General features: G+C 43.3%; 1 long non-coding RNA gene across 1 annotated transcript in view; it reads right to left on the bottom strand.

Moving 5' to 3' along the window:
- Positions 1 to 7305: 7305 nt before the first annotated feature.
- LOC121584448 overlaps positions 7306 to 24467 on the bottom strand; it is a 40579-nt gene continuing 23417 nt past the window's right edge. Inside the window, exons 3-4 of the long non-coding RNA XR_006003717.2 lie at positions 15652 to 15781; positions 7306 to 7484 (exon numbers count right to left, since the gene is read on the bottom strand). This is a non-coding gene — a long non-coding RNA (uncharacterized LOC121584448). The remainder of the gene's footprint in view (positions 7485 to 15651; positions 15782 to 24467) is intronic.

Below are 24467 nucleotides of genomic sequence, written 5' to 3'. Positions count from 1 at the left end.
ATTTTTCATTAATCTTTAATAAATGTTCAAAATTTTCTTCCACTTTGACAGAGTATTTTGTTTAGATCGATGACGAAAAACTACAATTAAATCCATTTAATCCACTTTGTAACCCAACAAAATGTGAATATAGTCAAGGGGTGTAAATACTTACTGAAGGCACTGTATGTGTCGAAACGATATGTATTGTGATTCTCACGATTTTATATGTATTGCGATTCGATACTGTGATGTTATTGCGACTCGATGTTCCAAACATATTGCTCACCCTATGTCTGCTGCAGAAGGACAAGAGAGAGCCATGAGAAAACGAGTTTTGATCAGTCATGGAAATAAAAGTGATCAAAAGAAATTGGCTTCATATTTAAAAAGAAAATGGAGAACAGCTATGAAGGAAAAATACTGGAGTTTTTGTGCAGGTAAAGCTAACTAGTGCAAAAATGATATTGCAATATTGTCAAAACTATACGATAAGGTTGAAGTCAGAAGCTTACATACACCTTAGCCAAATACATTTAAACTCAGTTTTTCACAATTCCCGACATTTAATCCTAGTAAAAATTCCTTGTCTTAGGTCAGTTAGGATCACCACTTTATTTTAAGAAAGTGAAATGTCAGAATAATAGTAGAGAGAATGATTTATTTCAGCTTTTCTTTCTTTCATCACATTCCCAGTGGATCAGAAGTTTACATACACTCAATTAGTATTTGGTAGCATTGCCTTTAAATTGTTTAACTAGGGTCAAACGTTTCGGGTAGCCTTCCACAAGCTTCCCACAATAAGGGTGAATTTTGGCCCATTCCTCCTGACAGGGCTGGTGTAACTGAGTCAGGTTTGTAGGCCTCCTTGCTCGCACACGCTTTTTCAGTTCTGCCCACACATTTTCTATAGGATTGAGGTCAGGGCTTTGTGATGGCCACTCCAATACCTTGACTTTGTTGTCCTTAAGCCATTTTGCCACAACTTTGGAAGTATGCTTGGGGTCATTGTCCATTTGGAAGACCCATTTGCGACCAAGCTTTATCTTCCTGACGGATGTCTTGAGATGTTGCTTCAATATATCCACATCATTTTCCTTCCTCATGATGCCATCTATTTTGTGAAGTGCACCAGTCCCTCCTGCAGCAAAGCACCCCCACAGCATGATGAGGCCACCCCCGTGCTTCACGGTTGGGATGGTGTTCTTTGGCTTTCCTCCAAACATAATGATGGTCATTATGGCCAAACAGTTCTATTTTTGTTTCATCAGACCAGAGGACATTTCTCCAAAAAGTACGATCTTTGTCCCCATGTGCAGTGCAAGCCGTAGTCTGGCTTTTTTATGACGGTTTTGGAGCAGTGGCTTCTTCCTTGCTGAGCGGCCTTTCAGGTTATGTCGATTTAGGACTCATTTTACTGTGGATATAGATACTTTTGTACCTGTTTCCTCCAGTATCTTCACAAGGTCCTTTGCTGTTGTTTTGAGATTGATTTGCACTTTTCGCACCAAAGTACGTTCATCTCTAGGAGAAAGAACGCGTCTCCTTCCTGAGCGGTATGATTGCTGTGTGGTCCCATGGTGTTTATACTTGCGTACTATTGTTTGTACAGATGAACGTGGTACCTTCAGGCGTTTGGAAATTGACTTGTGGAAGTCTACCATTTTTTTTCTGAGGTCTTGGCTTATTTATTTCGATTTTCCAATGATGTCAAGGAAAGAGGCACTGACTTTGAAAGTAGGCCTTGAAATACATCCACAGGTACACCTCCAATTGACTCAAATTATGTCAATTAGCCTATCAGAAGCTTCTAAAGCCATGACATCATTTTCTGGAATTTACCATGCTGTTTAAAGTCACAGTGAACTTAGTGTATGTAAACTTCTGACCCACTGGAATTGTGATACAGTGAATTATAAGTGAAATAATCTGTCTGTAAATAATTGTTGGAAACATTACTTGTGTCATGCACAAAGTAGATGTCCTAACCGACTTGCCAAAACGATAGTTTGTTAAATGAAATAAAAATTAAATTGGTCATTTAGCAGACGCTCTTATCCAGAGCGACTTACAGGAGCAATTAGGGTTAAGTGCCTTGCTCAAGGGCACATTGACAGATTTTTCACCCAGTCGGCTCGGGGGTTAGAACCAGCGACCTTTCGGTTACTGGCACAACGCTCTTAACCACTAAGCCACCTGCCGCCCATAACAAGAAATTTGTGTGGTTGAAAAACAAGTTTTAATTACTCCAACCTAAATGTATGTAAACTTCCGACTTCAACTGTATATCGTCAAAAATAATATTGCATATGATATATCGTCAAAAAAAATATTGATTTTTTTCCACCATCACTACTATTTACCAGGTAGAATGGATATGTGAATACAGTTCACACATTTCAAAACCAGCAGGGGCATCATACACCCCAAAAATCTAATGGGGCACAAAGTACGTGAGGAGGGTTGGGGTGTGGTCGGGAGGAAGAAAGAAAGGCTAGGTCCACCATCCGTAAATTGGAGAATTTTGAATTTTGAAAACACCTGTAATCTAGAGCCATAATCATTATTCTTAATTATATGTAAAAACATATATATGTTTTATTTTCTGCATATCTAAGCATACCTCTTGAGCTGTCTGCATCCTCCAGAGTGGTGTCTCTATTCCTGAGTGGTGTCTCTATCCTCCTGAGTGGTTTCTCTATCCTCCTGAGGGGTTCCTCTATCCTCCCAAGTGGTGTCTCTATCCTCCTGAGGGGTGCCTCTATCCTCCTGAGTGGTGTCTCTATCCTCCTGAGTGGTGTCTCTATCCTCCTGAGGGGTGCCTCTATCCTCCCAAGTGGTGTCTCTATCCTCCTGAGGGGTACCTCTATCCTCCTGAGTGGTGTCTCTATCCTCCTGAGTGGTTTCTCTATCCTCCTGAGTGGTGTCTCTATCCTCCTGAGTGGTGCCTCTATCCTCCTGAGTGGTGCCTTTATCCTCCTGAGTGGTGTCTCTATCCTCCTGAGTGGTGCCTATATCCTCCTGAGTGGTACCTCTATCCTCCTGAGTGGTGCCTTTATCCTCCTGAGTGATTGAAAGGAATGTGAGTCTTATTTTAACAATTGCTTGCTTTTTTAAAAGTCTACCAACCTTGCCAGCAGGCATGCCAGCTAAGATAGTTAGACAAGCTAGCTACTCTAACCTGATTGATAGCCTAAAATGGGTTCTTGGTAGCTAGTTATGAAGTTAGGAGAACCTATCTAGGCTAGCTAAAGCCAACTTCATAAAATTGCTAGTTGGCTAGTAGTATTACAGAGAAACAACAACATTTGTTTTACTATTTTTATTTAAAACATTTAACAGGACAAACCTGTGCCCCCTATGGGCATGACACCTGTGAAAGACACAAGCGTGTGTGTGTGTGTCTTTCTGCTCCAAGCTTCTATCTCAGCCAGTATACAGCGAGTTACCATGTTGATTAGCTTCTATCTCAGCCAGTATACAGCGAGTTACCATGTTGATTAGCTTCTATCTCAGCCAGTATACAGCGAGTTACCATGTTGATTAGCTTCTATCTCAGCCAGTATACAGTGAGTTACCATGTTGATTAGCTTCTATCTCAGCCAGTTTACAGCGAGTTACCATGTTGATTAGCTTCTATCTCAGCCAGTATACAGCGAGTTACCACGTTGATTAGCTTCTATCTCAGCCAGTATACAGCGAGTTACCACGTTGATTAGCTTCTATCTCAGCCAGTATACAGTGAGTTACCATGTTGATTAGCTTCTATCTCAGCCAGTATACAGCGAGTTACCACGTTGATTAGCTTCTATCTCAGCCAGTATACAGCGAGTTACCATGTTGATTAGCTTCTATCTCAGCCAGTTTACAGTGAGTTACCATGTTGATTAGCTTCTATCTCAGCCAGTATACAGCGAGTTACCATGTTGATTAGCTTCTATCTCAGCCAGTATACAGCGAGTTACCATTTTGATTAGCTTCTATCTCAGCCAGTATACAGTGAGTTACCATGTTGATTAGCTTCTATCTCAGCCAGTATACAGCGAGTTACCATGTTGATTAGCTTCTATCTCAGCCAGTATACAGCGAGTTACCATGTTGATTAGCTTCTATCTCAGCCAGTATACAGTGAGTTACCATGTTGATTAGCTTCTATCTCAGCCAGTATACAGTGAGTTACCATGTTGATTAGCTTCTATCTCAGCCAGTATACAGCGAGTTACCATGTTGATTAGCTTCTATCTCAGCCAGTATACAGCGAGTTACCATGTTGATTAGCTTCTATCTCAGCCAGTATACAGTGAGTTACCATGTTGATTAGCTTCTATCTCAGCCAGTAACCATGTTGATTAGCTTCTATCTCAGCCAGTATACAGTGAGTTACCATGTTGATTAGCTTCTATCTTAGCCAGTATAAAGCGAGTTACCATGTTGATTAGCTTCTATCTCAACCAGTATACAGTGAGTTACCATGTTGATTAGCTTCTATCTCAGCCAGTAACCATGTTGATTAGCTTCTATCTCAGCCAGTATACAGCGAGTTACCATGTTGATTAGCTTCTATCTCAGCCAGTTACCATGTTGATTAGCTTCTATCTCAGCCAGTATACAGTGAGTTACCATGTTGATTAGCTTCTATCTCAGCCAGTATACAGTGAGTTACCATGTTGATTAGCTTCTATCTCAGCCAGTAACCATGTTGATTAGCTTCTATCTCAGCCAGTATACAGTGAGTTAACATATTGATTAGCTTCTATCTCAGCCAGTATACAGCGAGTTAACATATTGATTAGCTTCTATCTCAGCCAGTATACAGCGAGTTAACATATTGATTAGCTTCTATCTCAGCCAGTATACAGTGAGTTACCATGTTGATTAGCTTCTATCTCAGCCAGTATACAGCAAGTTACCATGTTGATTAGCTTCTATCTCAGCCATTATACAGCGAGTTACCATGTTGATTAGCTTCTATCTCAGCCAGTAACCATGTTGATTAGCTTCTATCTCAGCCAGTATACAGCGAGTTACCACGTTGATTAGCTTCTATCTCAGCCAGTATACAGTGAGTTACCATTTTGATTAGCTTCTATCTCAGCCAGTATACAGTGAGTTACCATGTTGATTAGCTTCTATCTCAGCCAGTATACAGTGAGTTACCATGTTGATTAGCTTCTATCTCAGCCAGTAACATGTTGATTAGCTTCTATCTCAGCCAGTATACAGCGAGTTACCACATTGATTAGCTTCTATCTCAACCAGTATACAGTGAGTTACCATGTTGATTAGCTTCTATCTCAGCCAGTATACAGCGAGTTACCATGTTGATTAGCTTCTATCTCAGCCAGTATACAGCGAGTTACCACGTTGATTAGCTTCTATCTTAACCAGTATTTTACATTTTTAGTCATTTAGCAGACACTCTTATCCAGAGCGACTTACAGTTAGTGAGTGCATACATATTCATACTGGCCCCCTGTGGGAAACAAACCCACAACCCTGGCGTTGCAAGCGCCATGCTCTACCAACTGAGCTACAGGGGACCCTAGTATACAGTGAGTTACCACGTTGATTAGCTTCTATCTCAACCAGTATACAGTGAGATACCACATTGATTGGCTTCTATCTCAACCAGTGAGCTACCACGTTGATTAGCTTCTATCGCAACGAAAACAGACACACCCCTTCATTTCATATCTGAGGCTGTATTTGTACACGTCGAGTTGCACAATGCCCACATTTCTAACTCTTACGCCAAATAGTGAAAGTTAATTAGACATTTTAAGAGGTATTTTCAATTGTTAGGCCTATGCATATATATGGGCTCCGAGTGGCGCAGCGGTCTAAGGCACTGCATCTCAGTGCTTGAGGCGTCACTACAGACCCCCTGGTTCGATTCCAGGCTGTATCACAACCAGCCGTGATTGGGAGTCCCATAGTGCGGTGCACAATTGGCCCAGCGTCGTCCGTGTTTGGCCGGTGTAGGCCGTCATTGTAAATAAGAATATGTTATTAACTGACTTGCCTAGTTAAATTTTTTAAAATAAATATATAACCCTGTCCCAGTGGTACTTGACTATCCAAATGAATGTGGAAACGTTTAAACCTCAAACATTCTTTTTTAAATTAAACTAAAAACTGCTGCAGTCCTGCCGATATGCCAGTCTTTACTCCCATCGATAGCCCAGATGAGTGTTTTTCTACCCAGAAACGGAGTGTCATTTCCCCCAGCAGAGGCAGGAGAGTGTGGCTTGCTGCTGTGCCACTGAGCTAATATAGATGTCACCCTGTGCAGACAGAATCGCCAGGCAGGCCTAAGGCAGCAGAGTGGTAATCTTATTTGAAAGGCTGGTCTCCTCTCATCTCCACATGTGTTGCCTCAGTGGGCAAGACACACACACACACACACACAGACACACAGACAGACACACACATACAAATACACACACAGACACACACACACATATACACACACATACACACACATACACACACATACACACTACGACGCTGTGCCCCAGGCTGGCCGCCCTCTCCATCTGCCCACAGCTCAACTTTAATCTCTTTCAAGGAACGTGTGTGTGTGTGTGTGTGTGTGTGTGTGTGTGTGTGTGTGTGTGTGTGTGTGTGTGTGTGTGTGTGTGTGTGTGTGTGTGTGTGTGTGTGTGTGCGCGCGTGCATATGTGTTTATGCAAGCAAACAAGCTAGTTGTATGCTTGGCGTGTGCCCATACACTGTGTGTGTGTACATGATGTGTGTGTATATGCTGTGTGTGTACATGCTGTGTGTGCACATGCTGTGTGTGTAAATGCTGTGTGTGTGTATATGCTGTGTGTGTATATGCTGTGTGTGTACATGCTGTGTGTGTGTGTGTGTGTGCATATAGCTCCAGAGTAAAATCAAATAAGAAAATAGGTGTTTTATTGTCACATACACCAGATATGTGAAGTGAAATGTGTTGTTTCACAGGGTCAGCCATAGTAGTATAGCGCCCCTGGAGCAAATTAGGGTTAAGTGCCTTGCTCAAGGACACATCGCCAGATTTCTCACCTTGACGGCTCGGCTATTCCAACCATCGACCTTTCGGTTACTGGCCCAAAGCTCTAACCGCTAGGCTACCTGCCACCCTTGTCGGTGTTTGGTTGTCGGTCTCCTCTGGCACAGCAGATGGATGTGGATCTGAGTTTGAAGAAGGGTGAGCTAGATGAGCAGCCAGCCAGCCGCTATGTGACAAGACAAGACGCTTAGGGGACTTGGGCCAGAGATGGCAGGGCTGTGTGTGTGTGTGTGTGTGTGTGTGTGTGTGTGTGTGTGTGTGTGTGTGTGTGTGTGTGTGTGTGTGTGTGTGTGTGCGCGTGTCTGTGTGTGCACCCGAGTGTGTGTGTGTGTGTGCACCCTTTTTACCAAATTCCTCCATTCATCCCGCTCTCTCTCCCTCTCTCATTCGTCAGTGGTTGGGGTCACAGCCCTGTCTGAAGGGAAAGTCTCCTGGGTCTCTCCTAGAGCATCTGTTGAAAGATCACAGCGTAGGCTTCATCTGAGAAGCCTTCCACTCCTTCATATCCACGTCCCCCTCTCCCTCTCCATCCCTTAAACTTCAGCAAGCGTAGATCTGTCTCTTTGGAAGGCCATTGATTTAGTTTGTTTTGAGGAATGCACTTGAAAGAATAACATGCTCCGTGGAGAATTAGACCTAGACAGACACTTAATATCATCCTCACCAAAATACTATTTTGTGTCTTTTTGTACTGCCTGAAGGGGACATTTTGAAAACCTGAATATGTATGTGTGTACTACTGTATGTGGTAGCTATAATTTACAATAACTGTGGTGGGTTAATTATGTGTGGTCATGCATCCAAATGTTCAAAGTTTAATAAAGTTGTATTGGCTGTGTTTGCAAGCAAACCCAAACTTTTTTTTTTTGATGAGAGAAAAAACCGCTAAACAGAATGTATCTGACAGACGTAAAGGAAAAAGGCACTTTCAATTGCACCCATTTTTTTTTACTTCAACTTAATTTTTGAATGATGTACATAGTAGCCCTTGTTAATTTATGGTTTTAAAGTATTTTTGACTGTATGCTTGTAAATGGTCTAATGTTGATGATCTTGTATAGGTGATTGCCTGTCATTTCTCTCTGAGGTCTTTTCGCCTGCAGTCAGCGCTTGACTTGGGCAGGAGCTCACCGGAGCTGAGTACCGGCACCTCACATTTTCTACTGCTTGAGCTCCTGTTCCTCTGGTAGAATATTAGCTCAAAAGTATTGTGGAGCTCCTGCACCTAAATATAAACAGTACCGGCACACAAAATGGGTACAGGAACCTATTTCAGTCCAAGTCAAGCACTGCCTGCAGAGTTTCCTGTGACATCAGCTTCACTTTCCCTGTCCTGGTCAATGTCTGTAGAGGACAGTGGTGGAGATTTTGGGGTGGGTGGGCAGTAAGGGAAAGTTCTGAGAACATATAAACATATAAATGCACCTGATGTATGTCGATTATTTTGAAAAACGTGAAAAATATTAAATATTTTGTATAATCTTGGAAGGTTTTTCATTAATTGCCAAAATAGCGAGTCATTGAGCTTCACGAAGACCAATACATAGCCAGCCACGGGCGTGTGTAGGACTGTGTATGATTGGACACAGAAGGGTGATTTGAAGCATGTGTAACTATGTCGTTTGTGTGTGTTTTAGTTTCAACGTACACAGAGGGGGATAGAGGGCCATTCTAACCCCCTGGAGGGCCCCTGACCAGATCATTTATTAGTCTGGGGGTGTCTCCACTGTCTGATACCCCTTCATCTAAACCCCTGTACACCACGCCACACAGCCCCATGAACGACGACATACATACCCAGCGACGACATACATGCCCACCCCTCCACAAGAGGTCAGGATGGCACTGAGGGTTATTAGTATCTTTGTTCTCCATCTCTCCTCTTCTCTGACAGACACACACCATCCTCACTTCTCATGTTCTAATCTCTATCTCTCCTAACACACACGCTACATTATAAGCCCCTCTCTCCATTGAAGTTCCCCTCTCAGGAAACAGGTCATCCCTCAGCGTTGTCTGTGTGGCTAGGTTAGGGTTAGGCTGTTCCCTGAGCAGCCAGAGGGGGGCTAGTCTTACCCCTGGCTACCCCACCACATGGCCCCCAGATGAGGCTCTTCCATCTCTGTCCTGTGCCTCTCTCAGGACACTACGTGACCAAACATGACAGGACCCCTCAATAGATGATTCCACTGCCAAACGCAAAGACAGAACTTTGAGTCTGCGTGCGTGTGTGGTTATGTTCAACAGACTTGTTGTGTGCTTTATTTTGAAGACTCCTGACCCACCAGCAACTATATAGACGCGAACAACCTTTCAGGGTTAGAGGTTAACTTCCCTTGCATAGGAAAATACTACTTGGGGTAAGAGCAAGGGTAACTCCTCCCAGTATTCTGTTGATTTGAGTCCTGTTAAGTTGTAGTTTTGTTGATTTGTGATTCATTTGTCATTCCCTGTTACCGTTTAGGCCCTTGTTATTGTGCAATTTTTATTGCTTAAACCCATGTCTGTCTCATGTCGCAAGACCACATGCACACGTGACAAGCCCCTCCACCGGACTTTCTGATTTTCACCCCCTACCTACATAGTACTTCAATCAATCAATCACCTAACCAAACCTACATGTACATATTACCTCAATCAATCACCTCAATTACCTCGTACCCCAGTACACTGACTCGGTACCGGTACTCCTTGTATATAGCCTCGTTATTGTTATTTTATTGTGTTATTTTATTGTGTTACTATTTTCTTTTGATCTATTTGTTAATGTTCTTACTTTTTAACTGCATTGTTGGGAAAGGGCTTGTAAGTAAGCATTTCACGGTAAAGTCTACACTTGTTGTATTCGGCGCATTTGACAAATACAATTTGATTTGACCTACGGGATTGCCACACAGTAGCGCTGAGATGGCCGCCATGGTAAAGACTACACGACCCATAACCCCCCTGCTCTACAGGTCACCTGGCCTGAGTGGCCTCATTATGTTTTAAATTGGCAACACCTGTGCTGCATTGGGGGTTGGATTTTTGTAGCAGGGCGCCTATCAAGGGGGTTATTTCTAGGGTGGCGATAGAAATAAAGGCAGAGGATATAACTGAAGACACCGATGGAGTGGTTGGTGCACGTCAAATGACGTATGGTGGACGGAGAAAATAAATTAACTTCATCCATGCTACTGTTCTTTGATTAAGAGTCTCTCCCTTCTCATACGTATAAAGTTAGGATCCATCAGTGTCATGAATGTAAAAGATTTGGTCAAATGTGTGCAGAAGAAAGGAGTATTGTATGCCAGATGAAGTGAAATGCTGCAACGGTGGAGGTGAACATAAGCCTGAATTCCTGGAGTGCCCTGTTAGGGTGAAGGAGAATGAGGTGGCAAGGGTAAGGAGTGTCCAGCCTGTCTCCTATCTGGAGGCGGTGAGAAGATTGGAAGGAACGAGTGGCGGGGAAGAAACAATGGTAGTAGAGCCACCACGACCAGTGAATGTTTCTCATCAACAGAGGGATAGTGAAATGCTACATTGTAAAAAGGTGGACTTTGTATTATTTATTGCAATGGTCATAAACTGTACAGCACAAGTGGAGAAGAAGTCTAAGAAAATTGGAATCATTGTAAAAGCAGCTGAACGTTTTGGGGGTTTTCGTGATTTCACAGCTGAGGCCGTGCAAGAAATCCTGTCGGTGAATGTTCCACCATCACAGGCCCCTGAGTCTGTGTAGGGATGTATTTTGGAGTGGACTGTGATTGATGAAGTTGGATGGGTTTTGTTAGTTGACGTGTTTAATTTAGTATGATGTCATTTCCCGCAATGTTTTTTTTTTGTTTCTTATACACTACCCCGTCCAGCTGGTGGCGGTATTGCACCATTAACATTGGATGCCAACTGCCGTTAAACCCTATCGAAGAAGAAGACGCATGGAGAGCAGCAGGAGATGCTGAAGAATCTCTAAGCTCCATGGACCTTTATGTTTGAAGGAAGGACTTTGGTTCAGTTTGATTAAGTTATATGCTCTGACAGAGCCTTTAACCTGCCTCTTGAGTGTTTGTACTGTTATGTTCTATTCCTGGTCCTTGGTCAATCTGAAAGTTTTCAATTTTGTAATTTCTATCTTCTCTAATTGATTGAGACAGGTGGTTCCACCTAAAGTGCCGCATGTCATGGCACTCACCTTTCTCGATCAATGAGAGAAGATCTGTAATGGACAAGATGGCGGCGTACACATTGTTTGTTTACTTCATGGAGAAAAATAGTTATTTTAATAACGTAGCATTTTCTAAACTCAAACAAACCACCTACAACTGGACTTGGACAATCAAGAAGATTCATGTTTGACAGAATCGAGAACGAAGATAGTATCGACAAGTTAAGGTTGGTCGAAAATAGTACCTATCCTGTAACGGCTAATGGAGCAGCCTGTTACAATCACATTAGCCCGTTACAATCTGCTAGCTAGGTCAACCCTTGGCCACACCATAGCTTATATGTGGCCCTTATATATACTGAACAAAAATATAAATGCAACAATTTCAACGATTTTACTGAGTTACAGTTCATATAAGGAAATCAGTCAATTGAAATACATTCATTAGGCCCTAGTCTATGGATTTCACATTACTGTGCAGAGGCACAGCCATGGGTGGCCTGGGAGGGCTTAGGCCCACCCACTTGGGAGCCAGGCCCAGCCAATCAGAATGAATTAGTTTTTCCCCACAAAAGGGCTATATTACAGACATACTGTAAGTACTCCTCAGTTTCATCAACTGTCCAGGTGGCTGGTCTCAATTGATCCCGCAGGTGAAGAAGCCGGCTGTGGAGTTCCTGGGCTGGCGTGGTTAAATGTGGTCTGTGGTTGCGAGGCTGGTTGGGCATTCTGCCAAATTCTCTAAAATGACGTTACATTCTCTGGCAACAGCTTTGGTGGACATTTCTGCAGTCAGGTGGGAGGTATCTGTGCACAAAATTTGATAAATCAGCTTTTTGTGCGTATGGAACATTTCTGTGATCTTTTATTTTAGCTCATGGAACCAATACTTTACATGTTGCGTTTTATAATTTTGTTCAGCATAAATCAAACCCACGTCCCTGGTGTTGCAAGCACCATGCTCCAGCACACGGGGCTATCAATTTCTTTGGATCCTCAAGTCTCCTTGATTATTAGTTTGCTTTAGTTTTTTATTATCAATTTTTATGATATTTAGGCATTTTTCAATCCGACCGGTGGTTGTCGACAATGTTGCTTTTAAAGGTAATTTCCAATTGAGTCGACATATGCATCGTTTACCGTGAATGAAATCTCAGCGAGCGCGGGAACATTGCCTTTTAAAGCCACATTGAGGACAACCTGCTGTTCGATTGAATCCCATCCTGACTGGAAGAACATGGTTTTGGAAAGAGGTGAATGCATTTAGTGAATCTCAATTTTTTATTCCTCGTCTCTTTGTTTTTCTCTAGATCAGCTTTAATATTGCAGATAGATTGTGCCTTCTATAATGTAATTGTCTGCATGATTTCCAATCCCCCATACTATATACATATTTTTTGTGTATTATTTTCCCCTAACCCTACCACCCCTCCTCTAATTGGAGTAAACTAATGGACAACAATACTTAGGCTTCCACTTCCAGCTTATACATACTACATACATTTCACAGACAGTATATTTTACATTAGTTATCTTTTGTTTGTTTTTAGTCTTCAGCCTTCAGCTACCCTCAACCCCTTCAATTTATCTCTGAAGACCATCCAGATTTCTAGCTGCCATATATATTTTCCACTGTGCTGTGATTTTTCTCAAAAGTTCTGAAACTTTATATTCTCATAGTTTCTACAGATTGTAAATTAAAGATAAACACCTTTGCTAAGAGTATTATTATATTATTGATTGATTGATTATGACTTATCAAATCACCCAGCTGTGCTATTTGCAGAGTTGGCTCCAAGTAAATGTTGCATCGTTTCAGTCGTTCCTGAACCTGCGACCAAAAACAAGCTACATATGGGCAGTACCAAAACAAGTGATCTAATGATTCTGTCTCTTCGCAGCAAAATCTGCAGAGCTGAGATGGTTGTATCCCCCATTATATATATATATATATATATATATATATATATATAAACTACCGTTCAAAAGTTTGGGGTCACATAGAAATGTCCTTGTTTTCAAAAGAAAAGCAATTTTTTTGTCCATTAAAATAACACAAAATGGATCAGAAATACAGTGTAGACATTGTTAATGTTGTAAATGGCTATTGTAGCTGGAAACGGCTGATTTTTTTATGGAATATCTACATAGGCGTACAGAGGCCCATTATCAGCAACCATCAGTCCTGTGTTCCAATGGCATGTTGTGTTTGCTAATCCAACTTTATCATTTTAAAACATTTCTGGGATCTTTTATAAAAAAGCCAGACTACGGTTTGCAACTGCACATGGGGACAAAGATCGTACTTTTTGGAGAAATGTCCTCTGGTCTGATGAAACAAAAGTAGAACTGTTTGGCCATAATGACAATCGTTATGTTTTTAGGAAAAAGGGAGAGCCTTGAAAGCCAAAGAACACCATCCCAACGGTAAAGCACGGGGGTGGCAGCAACATGCTGTGGGGGTGCTTTGCTGCAGGAGGGACTGGTGCACTTCACAAAATAGATGGCATCATGAGTAAGGAAAATTATTTGGATATATTGAAGCAACATCTCAAGACATCAGTCAGGAAGTTAAAGCTTGGTCGCAAATGGGTCTTCCAAATGGACAATGACCCCAAGCATACTTCCAAAGTTGTGGCAAAATGGCTTAAGGACACCGAGTATTTCCACTTCACCGTCGGACCATCTTATTGGTAAACTACACAGTAATGTAAAAGTTGTATTTTTTTGATCCAGAGAGGTTAGAAAAATGATTTAGATCTTCTGAGGCTGTGCAGGGGTCCAAATTGCGGATTTAGAAGAAAACATGAATCGTCAGCATACAAGGACACTTTTTTTTAAAGCCCTGGATGTCTAGGCCCTTGATATTATTGTTGGATCTGATTTTAATAGCTATTTCCATGGCCATAATAAATAGATATGCCGATAATGAACAGCCTTGTTTTACTCCTCTTGACAATTTAATACTTTCTGAGAAGCAGCCATTATTTACTATTTTACAACTGGGGTTAATATACATAACTTTAACCCATTGTATAAGAGATTCTCCAAAATTAAAATAGTTCAGGCATTTATACATAAATTCCAGTCGTACTTTATCAAATGCCTTTTCAAAGTCAGCTATGAATACCAGGCCTGGTTTCCCAGATTTCCCAGAGGACAACCAGCGGTTGGATTGAATCCCAGCCTAACTCGAAGAACACTGTTTTAGAAAAGGGTCAGAGTGAATACATTGAGTGAATCTCAGTTGTATTTTCTTGATTCCTAATGTCTTCCTTTCATCTCTTTCTCAAAGCACATTGGAGCAGAATGAGGTTCCTCCCTTGGATCTTCTCCTCCAGTGTGTCTTGAGGAGAAGGCACGGAGAGAGGCCGTAAGAAATCAGGGAAATACAATTGAGATTCACCCATTGCATAGAAACCCCAGTCATGGATGTTAGTGAATATCCTCCAGTATCACTAACAAGAGTTGGATGGTTTGGGTTTTGAGGGTGAGCATTCCTTGCTACGGAAAGGTAACGTAAATAGACCATATTTGAGAACAGGCATCGGCAAGATTTGAACATAGGACCTTCTGGTCCCCATCCTAGTGCCTAGTCCAATGCAACATCAGGGGGGAGGGCACCAGACATATTTAATTCTGTTCAGTCAGGAAGTTAGAAACGTAAAAAGTTAGATTACAAATGTGCCGTTAAGAGTGTTACGTATGGTTGGAAAACAAAAGTCTCAAACAGGATTCAAACTGGATACCTTGCAGGTTGTGGCCAGCATGTAATGCCCTCCATCCACCTCCAACTTACCTCCCATAAGACCCTTTTTTATTTGACTCTCACCTGTAAACTCCACCCACTGACGTGTCATTCTAAGCTCTGCCCACTGAGCTTTAATCCAACCAATTACAGTAGTTCAGCACTTGAGACGGAGCATCCTTTCGAACAAGATTAGTTTTGCATTGCCCATACAAAGATGGTGGATAATCATGTCCTCTCATAAAGGCAGTTTATCATTGAAAAACATTGTCAAGGTTCCAGTCCGTGTAAGTGGGCGTTTCCCCTCTCACGTGAGCATGCTTTCATTGTTGAACTCACAGTTCCTCCATAATCTCTGGTATGATCACACGAGAGAGGTAACTCCCATTTACACAGACAGGATATATATCTTATTTTTAAATTTGTTTATAACAGCTGGCTCTGGTCTACTTATTCCCCCCGTTCGCCCAGAAATGTTTTGCCTGTGAGATGTCTCGCTATCTCTTCCGTCTCTGGCCCATAGCCCTGGTTTGGAGGAGTTGCTTATTTTAGACCATTCCATGTTCCTAAAGTGAATTCAATGCATACTGAACTTGCCCATTGGGGCTGGGATTCAATCCAAGGCGCCTTTAAATGTGCATTGTCAGCAGCTGTCTGGAGCGATGCTCTATAACACGCCTTTGATTGAATCTCGGCCTGAATGAGGAAAACCCCGAGCACAATTACCTCAGTGCCTCAGTGCCTCCAGGGCCACTTCTCCAGCCAGGATGCTGCGTGGAAGCTCCTCCCTCAGCGTGGCATTGGAGACCAGCTCCAGCGCTGTCCGGCCATGGCTGTCTTTCTGCTGCAGCAGATCCTGCAGGACAGACGGACAGAGGCAGAGGGAGGTCACCTTTCACCTTGAACCCAACAAGACACTTTATTTCCACTTTAACCCTACATTCCTTGCCATTTTAATATTTTGGCCATTTAAACTATTGCTATTAATCTCATATTTATGGCATCTTAAATCAAATCAAATTGTATTGGTCGCGTACACATATTTAGCAGATGTTATCACGGGTGTAGCGAAATGCTTAAGCTCCAACAGTGCAGTAATATTGAACACTACACAACAATACACACAAATCTACAAGTAAAATAATGGAATTAAGAAATATATGCATATTAGGACAAGCAGTGTCAGAGTCCGGAGTATAGATATATATGTATATGATGGTGTGTATAGACATTATGGGCAGTATATGAATAGAAAAGGTGTGGACAGCAGTAGTTATATAGGATGAGCCATGACTAGAATACAGTATATACATATAAAGTGGGTAAAACAGTGTGTAATCATTATTAAAGTGACCAGTGTTCAATGACTCTATGTACATAGGGCAACAGTCTCTAAGGTACAGGGTAGAGTATCGAGTGGTAGCCGGCTAGTAACTGTGACTAAAGTTCAGGACAGGGTACTAGTCGAAGGCCGGCTAGTGGTGACAGATAGAAGCTGTTTTTCAGTCTCTCGGTCCCAGCTTTGATGCACCTGTACTGTCTCCGCCTTCTAGATGGTAGCGGGGTGAACAGGCCGTGGCTCGGGTGGCTGAGGTCCTTGATATTCTTGACCTTCCTGTGACACTGGGTGCTGTAGATGTCCTGGAGGGCAGGCAGTGTGCCCCCGGTGATGCGTTGTGCTGTCCGTACCAGGCGGTGATGCAGCCCGAGAGTGTCTAAGGGGCCAAGCCAAATTTCTTCAGCCTCCTGAGGTTGGTGTCTTCTTCACCACTGTCTGTGTGGATGGACCATTTCAGGTTGTCAGTGATGTGCACGCCGAGGAACTTTCTCCTGAAGTCCACAATCAGTTCCTTCGTTTTGTTGACGTTGAGGGAGAGGTTCCACTCAGCTAGGGCCATCACCTCCTCCCTGTAGGCTGTTTCGTCGTCGTTGTTGGTAATCAGGCCTACCACATCTGTATTGTCTGCAAACTTGATGATTGTGTTGGAGATGTTGGAGACATGCGTGGCACGCACCCTTGTGGGGCCACCGTTTTGAGGATCAGCCTTGCGAGGGTTAACACACTTAAATGTCTTACTCACTTCACCTACAGAGAACAAGAGCTCAGGGTCCTCGTGAGCAGCGGTGTCCTGCGTCGGCTGCACCGTTTCCTCGAAGCGCGCGACAGTGTTTAGCTTGTCTGCGAGCAAGGCATTGGTGTCCGCGACATGGCTGGTTTTCCCTTTATAATCCGTGATTGTCTGGAGTCCCTGCCACATGTCTCGTGTCTGAGCCGTTGAATTACGACTCCAGTTTGTCTCTGTACTGACGTTTTGCCTGTTTGATTGCCTTACAGAGGGCATAGCTGGACTGTTTGTGCTCGTGCATGTTCCCAGTCACCTTGTCGTGGTTAAATGCGGTGGTTCACGCTTTGTTTTGCAAATGCTGCAATCTATCCACGTTTTTTGGTTTGGATACGTTGTTATTGGCACTTCCTGATGAACTCAGTCATCGAGTCAGTGTATACATAAATGTTATTCTCAGAGGCAATCTGGAATATATCCCAGTCCGAGTGATCAAAACAATCTTGAAGCATAGATTGTTATGACTGTGGGTTATAGGGAATCAATTGAAAACAAACGTACTACATTGAAATATCGCAACACACTTGTCATAAATGTGTGACTTGGGCCTGAGAAGTGGAGGGAGGTTAACACGTCCCCCATGCATTCAGCCAGCTGAGCATCAGTGATCATATGTCATACAACGATTCACAGTTGAGCAGCCAATTTAAGCAACATAATTATGAAATAACGCGGAAGAGAGACAACATGGGGGCCAATGGGAGGATACTGCAACAGATATAAATAGTGGATGCACACACACACACACACACACACACACAGAAGAGAACAGCTGTTTACCCATTGGGCCACAGCGCCAGTCAGAGAATATAACTCACTTCACTAACTTGTGTTGACACAATTAACTGGCTTACTCACTGGTCACATTGTGTTTGGGGATTCTAGTGAGATAGTGACCTGATAGAGGTTTAGGCTGACACATGCTTATGTAACACATTAGACTGTGTCAGTGCAGATGAATCAAACTGAGAGTAATTGAAAGGCTTGGGATGGAAAAAAAACATGAGGAGGCTAGAGTACACTAAGGGCTCTATTAAATTAGATCCGCTTTAGTTGACATCCGCATAGCGGTTCTTTTGGCAGTGTCGGAGTTGGAACAGCGTTAGAGCTGTCCAATCCACAAACATCTCATGGCATTATACCTAAAGCAGACATTGCCATTGGCTGCACAGAGTCGCATTAAGGCAGACTTGTTTACAAGTTGGAACAGTGGAATGTGAGATGTACTCTACATCTCCATTAGGCTGATAGAAATCCTAATTATTTCATTTAATGAGTTTCAATTTGAGCGTCATTATTTCTATGTATATATAGCCTACACTTTCTCATTCTGAACTTCTAACAGGAATGGGACAGGTGTGACTTCATGGCAATGATAAAGAGCAGCTACTCACCGATTTGACAGCTCCAATGCAGTTACACCACCATAAACATCAGCTATGCGGATGTCGGCTAAAGTGGATCTGATTGATTCTAGGCCTAAGGCTATTACGGTTCGAACACAAGACTGATTTGATTTGACCCATATTGCTCCTTCGTCAGTAGGACTGTACATAACACACGTACACATGTATTTTAAGCCAGCTAACTGTGTGTAGTAGGGGAATGTGTTGGAAAAGTAATTTCTCTCTCTCTCCTCTTCCCTTCTCTTTGTGTGTTCAGAATAAAAGCCAGTTCCAGCGGTGGGCCCACGCACACTTGGCCTATGTGGAGCCGAGTCAAGCTCTTTGTTTGCTTTTAGACATCCATTTTCTATGGCAAACTGTGCTTGACGGCACTTGACTGCTCAACCTCCGCAATGTTCCTGCCACTTGTGAGCTAGTTTAGGGCTCTCTGACGATTCGCCACAGCGCCTGAAAGCTTACCGACAGACAGCCAGGCAGCGGTTTCTGTTTGACAGACACTCTTTGAGGCTTGTGAAACATGACGTGTCAAGGAAGGAAAATTGTCCTTGTTGTTGGATGTGTGCTGCTTGTGCGGAGGCGGCATCAGACTTTAAAGACTATGATCCTACGATTTAACACGGCTAATGTTGTTCTCTACCTTACGAGTGCAAATTGGCATTCGGCAAGTTCAAGTTTAAGTAGTTGATTTGCTATTTGCAGGTATTAAAATAAATGCATACATCCTCTCTTTCTCACATATGCTCTCTCACATATAGTATATACATACCACATCTACATACCTCCATATTCTCATGCTAAATAACAATGTATTTACAGTGGAACTTTGTGGAGGTATGCCCCTTTTAAGGCGGCCATCACGACTTGTGGAAAGAAAGGACCTTGTGAATTATGAAGTGTTTATTTTTCCCTCTTGGGTATGACTAGCCAGCTCTGGCACTCTGAAGAATAGCGAAAGCAAAACGCATGGCTCAGGTACCACAGGGTCAGCGCTCATCTATCTTTTAGTGCTTCAAGCTCGAGTGGCAAAAACTCAATCTACATAAATTGTCGCGTTAATCTACATAAACTTTTTACATTAGCAGGGAAATGTACAATGCAGAGGTCAGCCGTGAAGCAGCAGTTGAGAACATAAGAGCATGGTTTTGATCAAAGCCACTCTAGAGAGAGAGAGAGACGGTTAGAGAGAGAGTGGGCGAGGTGAGAAGAGATCTTCACACACAGCAGGTAATAATAGCCAACCACTCCAGGTTGATTTGGCCTTGACATCAGGCCCATGTAAAAGGAGTGCTTATGAAGTTGCAGGTCAGCCATGTCAGGCTCAGGCAAGCGCTTTGGGCCTTGAGAGGAAGCATTCGCAGTGTTCACCAGGCCATAGTAAATTTCTTCCAGTTTGAGCCTTGAAAATACACATTTATACACTGAACAAAAATATAAACACAACATCTAACGTGTTGGTCCCATGTTTCATGAGCTGAAATAAAAGATCCCAGAAATGTTCCATACGCACAAAAAGCTTATCTCTTAAATTTTGTGCACTAATTTGTTAACATCCCTGTTAGAGAGCATTTCTCTTTTGCCAAGATAATCCATCCACTTGACAGGTGTGGCATATCAAGAAGCTGATTAAACAGCATGATCATTACACAGGTGTACCTTGTGCTGGATACAATAAAAGGCCACTCTAAAATATGCAGTTTTGTCACACAACACCATGCCGCAGATGTCTCAAAATTTGAGGGAGCGTGCATTTGGCATGCTGACTGCAGGAATGTACACAGACAATTGAATGTTATTTTCTCTACCATAAGCTGCCTCCAACGTTGTTTTAGAGAATTTGGCAATATGTCCAAACGGCCTCACAACCGTGTTGAGTGCCCCATGGTGGCGGTGGGGTTACGGTATGGGCAGGCATAAGCTACGGACAACGAACACAATTACATTTTATCAATGGCAAGTTGAATGCACAGAGATACCGTGACAAGATCCTGAGGCCCATTGTCGTGCCATTCATCTGCCGCCATCACCTCATGTTTCAGCATGATAATGCACGGCCCCATGTCGCAAGGATCTGTACACAATTCCTGGAAGCTGAAAATGTCCCAGTTTTTACCTGGCCTACATACTCACCAGACATCACCCATTGAGCATGTTTGGGATGCTCAGGATCGACGTGTACGATGGCGTGTTCCAGTTCTCACCAATATCCAGCAACTTCGCACAGCCATTGAAGAGGAGTGTGACCACGTTCCACAATCAACAGCCTGATCAACTAACTCTATGCAAAGGAAAGCAAATGGTGGTCACACCAGATACTGACTGGTTTTCTGATCCACGCCCAAACCTTTTTTTAAAGGGATATGTGACCAACAGATTCATATCTGTATTCCCAAGCATGTGAAATCCATACATTAGGCCCTAATGCATTTATTTCAATTGACTGATTTCCTTAAATGAACTGTAACTCAATAAAATCTTTGAAATTGTTGCATGTTGCATTTATTTTTGTTCAGTATATATTACAGTAAAAATAAATGTTTTGTCATACCCATGGCATATGTTCTGATATATCACGGTTTTCAGCCAATTCACATTCAGGGCTCGAACCACCCAGTTTATAATATATTTTTGTTCACAATAGCTATAGCTTTCAGTGAGTGCTCTTGGGTTGTGTTTACATTTACATTTTAGTCATTTAGCAGACGCTCTTATCCAGAGCGACTTACAGTTAGTGAATACATATTTTTTTTATACTGGCCCCCCGTGGGAATCAAACCCACAACCCTGGCGTTGCAAACGCCATGCTCTATCAACTGAGCTACATCCCTGCCGGCCATTCCCTCCCCTACCCTGGACAACTTGTGCGCTGCCCATGAGTCTCCCGGTCGCGGCCGGCGGCGACAGAGCCTGGATTCGAACCAGGATCTCTAGTGGCACAGTTAGCACTGCGATGCAGTGCCTTAGACCACTGCGCCACTCAGGAGTACATGTGTTCTGCATGTGCCTTTCAGCAGAGTATTTCACACAGTCAATTAATATTTCAATGGCAGAAGGCCATGTTCTCAAGTACTTTTTGGAACTATTCTCCAAAAAGAAGAATTTATCTTTTCAGTCAACAGAATTCAGGCTCATCTGAAGTTGCCTTCAACGTTCCATGATGTGTGCAAAAACCACAGAAAAAATAAGTGCACCATCATCCATGACTGTGTATATTCTGTTAAAGCATTCTATGGCCCTCCCCTACATACCTGCTAACGACAGAGCACTTATTAAAATACAAGGAAGCCAAATACAAAACCTACAGATGGGTGTGATGGGCCCCGTTGTTCTGCTCCCCCTCTCTGTGAACTGAGCCCTCACCCCTCCTTTCCCTACCTCTTTCTGAGCTGACTGCTCTCCTCCCCTCTCCTCCCCTCCCTCTATTGTGCAAAAGAGGCCTGGGCCAAAATCAGAGCCATCAGCTGTGAGTGAGGCATCAGGCTGGGTGAGGCAGGCTTGACGTGGTCCCTGCCTGCCGCCCCGCTGCCATGTCAAACTGCCTGACAGACAGGCCCCAATCTGGGGGGTGACGGAGGCAGAGAGAGGGGGGAGGGTGCAGCAGGGGCCTGTCTGTCTGTCTCTGGCTGTCTCTCTATCCCTGCCTGTCTACACCCCACTCTTTCCCTCACATTCACAAGGGAGGGGACGTGCACACGCTTGCGCTCTCCCTGTCTGCCCATCTCTCTCTCTCTCTCTCTCTCTCACTCTCTCTTTCTCTCTCTCTCTGACAGACAGTCTGTCTGTCTGTCTCTTTCTCTCTCGCTCTCTGCCTATGCAGTCGCCAGTAGAACTTGATGAATGCACACAGCAAGCGGATCTCTCTCTCCCAGGACAATGGAATCAGCCACTGCCTATTGTTCACAATGGCCCATGAAATACCCATCTGTCAGTGCTTTACTTCACACCTACACACCCACTAAGAGTTTTGTGAGAGTGGCCAGGGCTTGGTATGATATTGGCTCCCGTATCACGGAGAGCGACTGAAGTGAGTCCAGGTATTGGCGCAATGTGTCAGATATGCTGCTCTGGCGATAAATAAAACACCTGGGGGATTAAATGTGACCAGGGGTAATTACACTGTGCCCTGTGTGTGTGTGTGTGTGTGTGTGTGTGTGTGTGTGTGTGTGTGTGTGTGTGTAGCCCTGCTCAGGCTCGTGCAGGGAGGGGAATTCACACGCCTCACGAACACTACTGCCGCCTGACTCACACACACTCTCACACACACACACACACACACACAATGCGAAGCCCTCTGGCCTTTAGAGGGCAGGCGAAGACAAGAAATACAAAAGCCAGAGTGGAGGAGGGGAGGAGGGGAGGAGGGGAGAAAGAGTGACGAGGCCGAGTTCCATCTCTCTCTCTCTCTCTCTCTCTCTCTCTCTCTCTCTCTCTCTCTCTCTCTCTCTCTCTCTCTCTCTCTCCTGGAAGTAAAGCAGACTGGGATACAGCTCCACAGCAAAGAGGAAAACATCCCTCTTTCTATTTCCCCTTCTGCCTGACAAACACAGAGAGAGACTGTGTGAACTGAGGCCAGGGGCAACACATCACACACACCCAAAGGAGCGCCCGCCCTACAACAACGACAACAGCCATAGGAACACACTACCACAGAGTCATCCAATGGCGCTGCACCACAGTCAATGTGCACATCTCAACAGCCAGCGGAACAAAGCTTCCTTTCCTCAACCTCCTTTCCCTCCGTCACGCTGATCTAAAAAAATAAAGACTGGTTTCGTGAAAAATATACAGAGATGGTGCATCCGGAAAGCTTATCTTCACCAGTCCGGTTCCAAATCTCTGTGGATGAGACAACAGGAGACAAAGAAAGGAAAAAACATGCCGTGATTGAGACGCAGCCCACATCAGCAGTTGAAACAAGTTATATTCTTTAAGAATCAATGGGTACATATCATACATTTTTAAGTCCAAAAATGTATGTAGCAACTGCAGATTGCGCTTTTTTAAGTGACCCCAGCCTGCTAGAGGTAGCTAGCATTGTGGGGATGTTGGTTAGCGCTGGTAAAGATGTCTATCTATTGTAGGGCTCCTCACCCAAACAAACATGGGCCTGTGCAGACAGAGATAAGAGCCAGATTAGGGGCCAGAGGGTTAGGGTTGGAGGCTGGCTGTAATCCCCTGGAAGGCACTGGCACACTCAGACCAGGGAGAGTGGGCATCCACGCCATGACACCTACAGGACGAGGGACAAATTGATATTTGAGGTGCCATTCTAAACCCCTTGTTGCCCAGTATTTTGGGTTTATGCTGTTATCCAGGCTGCTGTATGGCTTTGTAGCGATTTGATAATATTCTCACTTAGACCCAGTGGCTGGTCACTAGATGATAGGGATGGGAATTGCCAGGGACCTCACTATACGATATTATCACGATACTTAGGTACCAATACTATATGTATTGTGATGATATATTTATCACAATTTATACATGTATTGTGATTCGATGCTACGATTTTATTGCATTTTGATGTTCCAAACATATTGCTCACTATATGCCTGGTGAGAGCTATGAGAAAACTAGTTTTGATCAGTCATGGAAATAAAAGTGATGAAAACATGTTGGTTTACCATTTAAAAAGATGGAGAATAAGCTATAGAAGGAGAGTTTTGGCGCACATCCAGCCAACTAGCGCTAGCTAACGCTAACTACCTAGCAGTAGTTAAACAAGAATCGTTACTTGGAGTCATAGAACTGATATATCATCAAAAGTAATATCACAATACTTTACTTGTATCGATTCCTCCCCCCCATCACCAGTAGATTAAAGTTGATGTCTCAAAGTCTAAGAAAATGACATTGTCTAAGAAAATGTCTAAGAAAGTCCACGGAGTAGGCACATCATTTGGTTAACAGGATAGATGATCTCTTCATATGCCTATGACCCACTCAGACCAGAGCCATGTATCTAAATACAGACTGGTTACCGTGTAATGATTTGAGCATCTTTAGTGCTCTTGGA

Source organism: Coregonus clupeaformis, chromosome 16 (assembly GCF_020615455.1).
Source record: "Coregonus clupeaformis isolate EN_2021a chromosome 16, ASM2061545v1, whole genome shotgun sequence".
Taxonomy (NCBI): Eukaryota; Metazoa; Chordata; class Actinopteri; order Salmoniformes; family Salmonidae; genus Coregonus; species Coregonus clupeaformis.
This window is presented reverse-complemented; position numbering and strand designations above follow the sequence as displayed.